We start from the raw sequence: 6,391 nt of genomic DNA on the forward strand, positions 1-6,391 counted from the left end.
AGCCAACAGGTCTCTCCTTTGGGAACTATTGATTTTGCCAATGGTCATTAGTGATGCTGGGCAGCATTGCTAAAGAGGAAACAAAAAAAAGGCACTATGGTGAGGTCACATCATTTTGTAGGCATGTGCACCATGTATGCGTGCACCTAAACAATGTTGTGCCTGCTTTTCTTCTCTTTACTGATCCTATTTGGATTGGTAAATAAAAAGTAGTTCAAAAGCATTTTTTCTTTTTTTCAAAAGAGAGTTGGGGATGCAACACGCAGGGTGCGGGTGGGGGGAAGCAACACAGAGGGCAGCGGAGAGGAAGCAACATGTAGTGGAAGTAAACAACACAGAGGGAAAGAAAACAACATTGGGAGAGTTGAAGCAACACGGAGGGTTGGGGTGGAAGCAACACAGAGGGTGTTGGTAGGGGAAGCAACATGAAGTGGGGGAAGTAACATGGGCAAGAGAGAAGAAGTCAGAACGTTGAATGTGGGAAGAGAGAGGAGCACAAGGGCTAGAGAAAGGAATGTGGAGCTGGGGGGAAAAAGACATAGGACAAAAAGCAACGCAGGGATGGAAAAGCATAAAAGGGCAAGCACAATATGGAGGGGGTGAAGAAGGATACAGGCAAGCTTGAGCAATATGGAGCACGGCAGAAGGAGGAAGAGAAGTACGCGAGAGAGACAGATGGAAAACACATGCATTCCCATGTAGTGCTTAACCGAAAAGAAAAAAGTGGTGCCCAAAAAGTAGGCAGTGAGAGAACACAAGTAATGGCGCTTTTTATGTACTGAAATGTCTGCAATGTTTATAGTATGGTGATTTCATTCAAAATCCCACAATCTTTGTAAGTAGAACTGTTTATTTCACTTCATTTAGGAGGTAACAGTTATACCACTTTTTATCACCTAGTTAAAACAAATGAAGTATTGAGATCTGGACCAACGCGTTTTAAACATGTAGAATTTGAGGAGGGGTCTCTTAGTTCCCTAATCGATTTAATGAACTCACATTGTGGGTTACATTTTGATTTGTTTCTGTTTTGCTTCTGCTCAGAATCTTTGCTGTTTTGGTTCTCTTCTGTCTTGGTTCACCAACTTTCTTATTTTCATACCCTCATCAGAGTGTCCTTTTCTAGATTTGTATTCTGTTTCTTTTGCGCTTCTCTCCAGGTTTGTACCGTTTTTTTTCACTTATATGTTTGCTCTTTATAGCCCCTGGTCGATTTTGTTCTACTTAGTTCATCGACCTGTACACTACAATCAACAGTGAAGAGGAAGAATACCTTTGGAAAAGAAAAGGGTTTTTCTCGTCTCACGGTTGAATAACAGCGCCTCCTACACGATGATTGTGAAACCAAAGGAGGGAGACTTTTAAAGGTTCACTCAGTGACCGTGTAGTTTCTAAGCAGGCGAAAGTGAACGTCTATGAAAAGCGCCTTTCAGAGAAGAAACAATGAGCGAGTGTACCTGCAGAGAGGGGTGAGGCCAGGATATTGGTTGTGATCACGTCTAAGCTGCTCACCTTAACGTGTTAGCCTAAAACGCACATCGGCTGGTTTTGGAAATAAAAACTGAAGGGAGCTGGATAAAAAAAGACGACAACTACAAAAAAAACACTTTGATAGAACACCCTGAACAGAAGCAAAAAAAGACTGACTGCAACCTTAACGGAGCCAAGATGGAGGCTGAACAAACTTAACACATGAGAAAGAGAACATAAATAAATAAGGACAGAACTAGGTCAGAAGTACACGAGAACCTTAAAAGTACTAGAACACTGCCAAACAAACTCTAAACAAAGAATGCAATCAAAACAGAGGCAAAGCCTGAAAAACAGTACCGATCTAAAACAGACCACAAATAGTCCAAAACAGCCCTACTAGACACTAGCAAACTAAATAAAAGCTAGAAAGACAGAAAACAGGCCTATAAAATTGAGAAGGAAAACAGAGTAAATCCGAAAAGATACTATGTAGAGCAAACACGTAGCTGAAAAAAACACAACAGAATCAGTATAAGAGTGCAACAGAACAACAACGTCAGTTAAAACCCAAACCAGAAGACAATCCTGTTGCAGAAATTATGTGAAGTATGGGTATCAATGTAACCCCAAAATCCAGGTATTTAAGAAAGAAATACCCAATTAGTGCAGGGTTCAGCCAAGTTGCCACAGCAGAAAGCGCTCCACGTTGTAATACATCACAAACACATTCTTATAAGAGTTTGTAATGATGTGTTCTGGTTTTGGTCAGAAAGAGATCAGTTTCTCATCAGAATCTGATCTGGTTCAGTGTTGGTGCTATTTAGCTTCTGATTAGGTTAGGCATGAGCTTTTAGGTTTTGTTTTAGTTTTCTTCATGCTTTTTCTGATTATGTTCAGGTTTTGGCTAAGCTCTTGTTTTCTATGGTCTGCTTGGTGTTTCATTCCAATTCTCTTATAGCAGTTTTGGTTTTCCAATCGCTTCCACTCAGAAGCTTTTCTGTTTTGATTCTTCGTTATCGATACCCATATTAGTACACAACGGATGCTTGACTCTTATTAGGACACTGTGCTTTTTCAACTTCCGGTCTAAACACAACCATATACAATATCGCCTTGAGGAAGCCTAGGGTTAGGATAAACGTGGTGACTGCGCTTTTCTGTATTTTTTGAAGAGGAACAGAATAAAAAGAAAACTACAGGCAATAGGACTGACTCGCCTTGGCTTCTTTTTCTCTGCATAACTCTTTGGTTCCATGTTCGAACTATCATTGCCTCTCATTTTGAGCTGAACTTTGTCTAATGTATGATCAATTGGTAGCTGCTCATTTGAGGTGGGCAATTCTCTTTGTAATACTGTGGTTACTCCAGGTGGGGCGGTAACAGGTCCCCTAACTGCCATTGCTTGTTCTGAAGAGAAGCTGACCCCTTTCTGAACAAAACCAGAACATATCAATAAAATCTCATCTAAGAACGCAAACAAGACCAGAACCAAAAAAGGAAAGGGTATGCAGAGAAAACCTATAAAAATACCAGAAAGGGGGGTATGAAAAGATCCTGAAAGAACCAGGGCAATAATGGTCTGAACAACCCCAGATCAAAGCCAAAGCAGAACAAAACCAGAAAAGAATCAGACAACATAGATAGTTACTTAACAGGAGCAGAGCAGAGGTTCAACACAGTCAGAACAAGGGCTGAATAGATACACAAAAGAAGCACATGATATGTAGAACTGAGCTACCTTAGAGGCTGGACAGAAACAGGACCAAAGCAGGGCCTGAACATAGTTACAAAAACATAGGCGAGCCAAAGCAAGACCTAATTACTACTAGAACACAGAGCAAACTAAAAATGACTGAAGAGAACTAACAAAAATCAGAAGAGAAACAGGAGAAACCATGGCAGTGCTTAAACAATTAGAAAAGCCCGCCGAAAACCCGAGCAGGACAAAAAGTACCCCAGTACAAAATCAGAGCAGAACTTGAAGGGAATAAAAACGGAGCTCGAATTAAAACAGACGTTGAGAATATAAGCAGAACAGCACCAGAAAAGAATACACCCAAATGTGAAACTAGGTCTGAAAAAAATGATCCCTGAATAGAACTAGAACAGACTGTGCCCTGTCCCCGAACCGTAACAGAATCAGAACAGAAACTGAGTAAGAAAAGAGTCAGCCTGAATTAGAGGCCAGAGGCCAAACAAAACCCACAAAGAAGCACAGTCACAAAAGAACAGAACAATGACAGAATCTAAATAGAACATGAGCCGGAAAAAGAGCACAGGCACTACACTTATATGCAACTAGGCACAAACAGCGCCCGAGCCGCGAGATCGCCTCTAGGCACTTAGGGACTGTTGTAGTGCCCATGCTGACCCAGTCATGGCACTGGTCCTGTTCTGGCACTGTTGTCGTTCTGCCCCAGCATTCCTCTGATGCAGTTCTGCTTCCATGTTGTCTCTGCGCTGGTTCTGTTCCAGCTCTCTTCTCTACAGTCACGGTCTCATCCCCTGGTCTGTGGGTGTTCTTTCTGTAGCGGGGCATATTTTCGTTGTACCGACCTCTACTCTCGTTGTAGTCCATCTCTGTTACGTTCTACCGCCTTGTGAGCACCTTATAGTCTTGTATAGTAGTGGTTCATTCATGACTCTATCACAAACCTCTTCTGTTCCAACACTGTCATGTTCCTGTATCTTTTTTACTCTGTCCCGGTCCTTTTCGAGCGATGGCTTTACATTGCTCCATCTTTGTTCTAGTTTTGTTTTGATAGTATCTATAATCGGTGAAGGGTAATTGTTTCTGGTTTTCTCCATTCCCCTTCGAGCACTGCATAGGTTTTGTTTTGGTTCTGTTCTATTGGAATTCTATTTTATGTTCTAGGTCTCTTCTACCTCTGTTCCGTGGAGTTTTAGGTGCTGTTCTGTTTCTACTAAACTTCTGTACTTGCACAGTTTGATAAATATAATCCTGTTTTATCTCAGTTCTGATAAGGTTCGGTTCTGCGATGGCCCGCCTGTTCTTGCACGGGTCGTTTGCAGCTGTGCTTGGTTCTGTTCTGACTCTGTCTGGCTTTCTTCCCATACTGACTTAACTCTGTCTCTGTTCCAATAATGGCATGGTCCCCGCTATGCTCTTTTGTACCGCTGCTAGCGTCTTTTTTGTTCGTATTTTGGCTTTTTATCCCGTCATTTCACTAGATGTGTCCTTCTCTACATCCATAAGGGTCTCGTCTAGCGCTTTCACACATTACCCCGTCCCACAGTCCCCAGCCACGCACTGCACCACTTCTCCACAAAGTAAAGCCAGCGCTGACATTGCTGCGCCTTCTGACAACTGTACACGTTACATTGTTTGCTTTCCTGCTGACGCAGGAATGAAGATTACCTTTCAGTCACTTGTTGGCATTGTCCCTCCGCCAAGAAATCGCCAAATCCACCGCAGCGCCAACCGCAGCGGATCCCTGACCCCGTCAGCGCCGCGTTTCAGTGGAAGGGTTCCAGGAGCCGGGGCAGTGAAAGTGACGGAGAAATCCAAAAATAAATAGTGAAAATTAGTGAAATTTGGAAAGTCTTTTTGGAATGCATTGCAGCCTTCTTCCACTGAAGTATAAAATTGTTTAAAAAAAAATGTTTTATAATAGGAAAATATTAATCTGCGTCCAAGTCAAAAAGTAACTTTTCAAAAAGTTTTGGGCAAAAAATGTATTCGAAATTCCATAGGGAGAAGCCGTGCTGTCCGTATTAGACCTGCAGGTGCTTTTCTGCGTGAAGATAAGAGCGTAGATCGACTTTGGGCAGCAGATGCATGGAGGGGGCGCTGGTCCAGGCGGCAGTGAGTGGCACTACCCCCGCTGCTGGCTTCTAACCTGCAGCTCAGCCTCTACCTCCGTGAATGCAGCTGTCACCGCTCATGTAGCCATGGAAATAGAGGAAGGACAGGGAAGGGAGCGCTGTGGCACGCGTCCCATAACAACCGCCTCCCCCAGCCAGCCATTAGGAACCTGTCGCCTTGACAAACGTAGCAGAAGCTTAGGAGGTGAGTAAGGTAAATCACAGTTTAACGGAACAATTTAGAAAGTGTACTTAATGTAATCCTTCAATTCTCCAATATTAATCTAATAAAGTTAATTTAGACGTAGTTACAAAGTTACTACAATATGATACATTTGGAATCATAAAATGTACTTATAATGCTGACCAATTTCAATAATGTATTATTTTTTAATTAAACTGTAATCATTTGCGCTACCCTATACCATGAGCCTTTTATACTATAAATATAGATACAGTCCGAATAAAACAATAAGTGTTAGTGCTTCAATATGGACGTTCTGTTTATAAATAGTTGAATGTACACCGGCCTTTAAGACTTGCTCGTCCTGTTTATTGCTGTCAATGTATTCGCACACCTGCACTCTCTAGCTGACTGAGCGCATCCGCGGTCCTCGGCTGTTATCAATTCCTCGATCACCACAGGTCTATTTGGCTGCCTCTGCAATCCAGCGCCCATATGAATCTAAAACGAGGGTTGCTGCAAGGGTCAACATGGATGGACGTGCCATCATGGATTACATTAAATAAAGCGTACTTTAAGATTTCAATGATGTATAGACCAGGCACGGTGCCCACCGAGGGATATGTTTGGGGTCGAATCATGAGTACAAAGGGTTTTTGGGGCCATAAGAGGCATTTCGGGGGTTAAGCGAACAGTCTTTCAGGGCCAATCAGTATGTTAGGGTTTAAATAAACAGCATTGTAAGGGTCAAAGGAAATCGGACGATACGCAGGAAAAATATTTGAAATCAAGTGTGGAGTAATTTAGTGGTCAAGGGCAGGAAATTCTAGGGGGTCACATACATGATATGTAATGGTCATCTGGAGTTACATAACATTTGAGGACCACACAAAAAATATGAGACAGAAA

General features: G+C 42.4%; 1 protein-coding gene across 1 annotated transcript in view; it reads right to left on the minus strand.

The window, feature by feature from the left end:
- Positions 1–5,370, minus strand: part of TC2N (tandem C2 domains, nuclear) — a 255,478-nt gene extending 250,108 nt beyond the window's left edge. Inside the window, exon 1 of the mRNA XM_078660065.1 lies at positions 4,853–5,370. The gene's annotated coding sequence lies outside the window, so the exon portion shown is untranslated. The remainder of the gene's footprint in view (positions 1–4,852) is intronic.
- Between the last annotated feature and the right edge of the window lie 1,021 nt (positions 5,371–6,391).

The sequence above is a fragment of the Lissotriton helveticus genome, chromosome 9, assembly GCF_964261635.1.
Source record: "Lissotriton helveticus chromosome 9, aLisHel1.1, whole genome shotgun sequence".
In the NCBI taxonomy this organism is placed as follows: domain Eukaryota; kingdom Metazoa; phylum Chordata; class Amphibia; order Caudata; family Salamandridae; genus Lissotriton; species Lissotriton helveticus.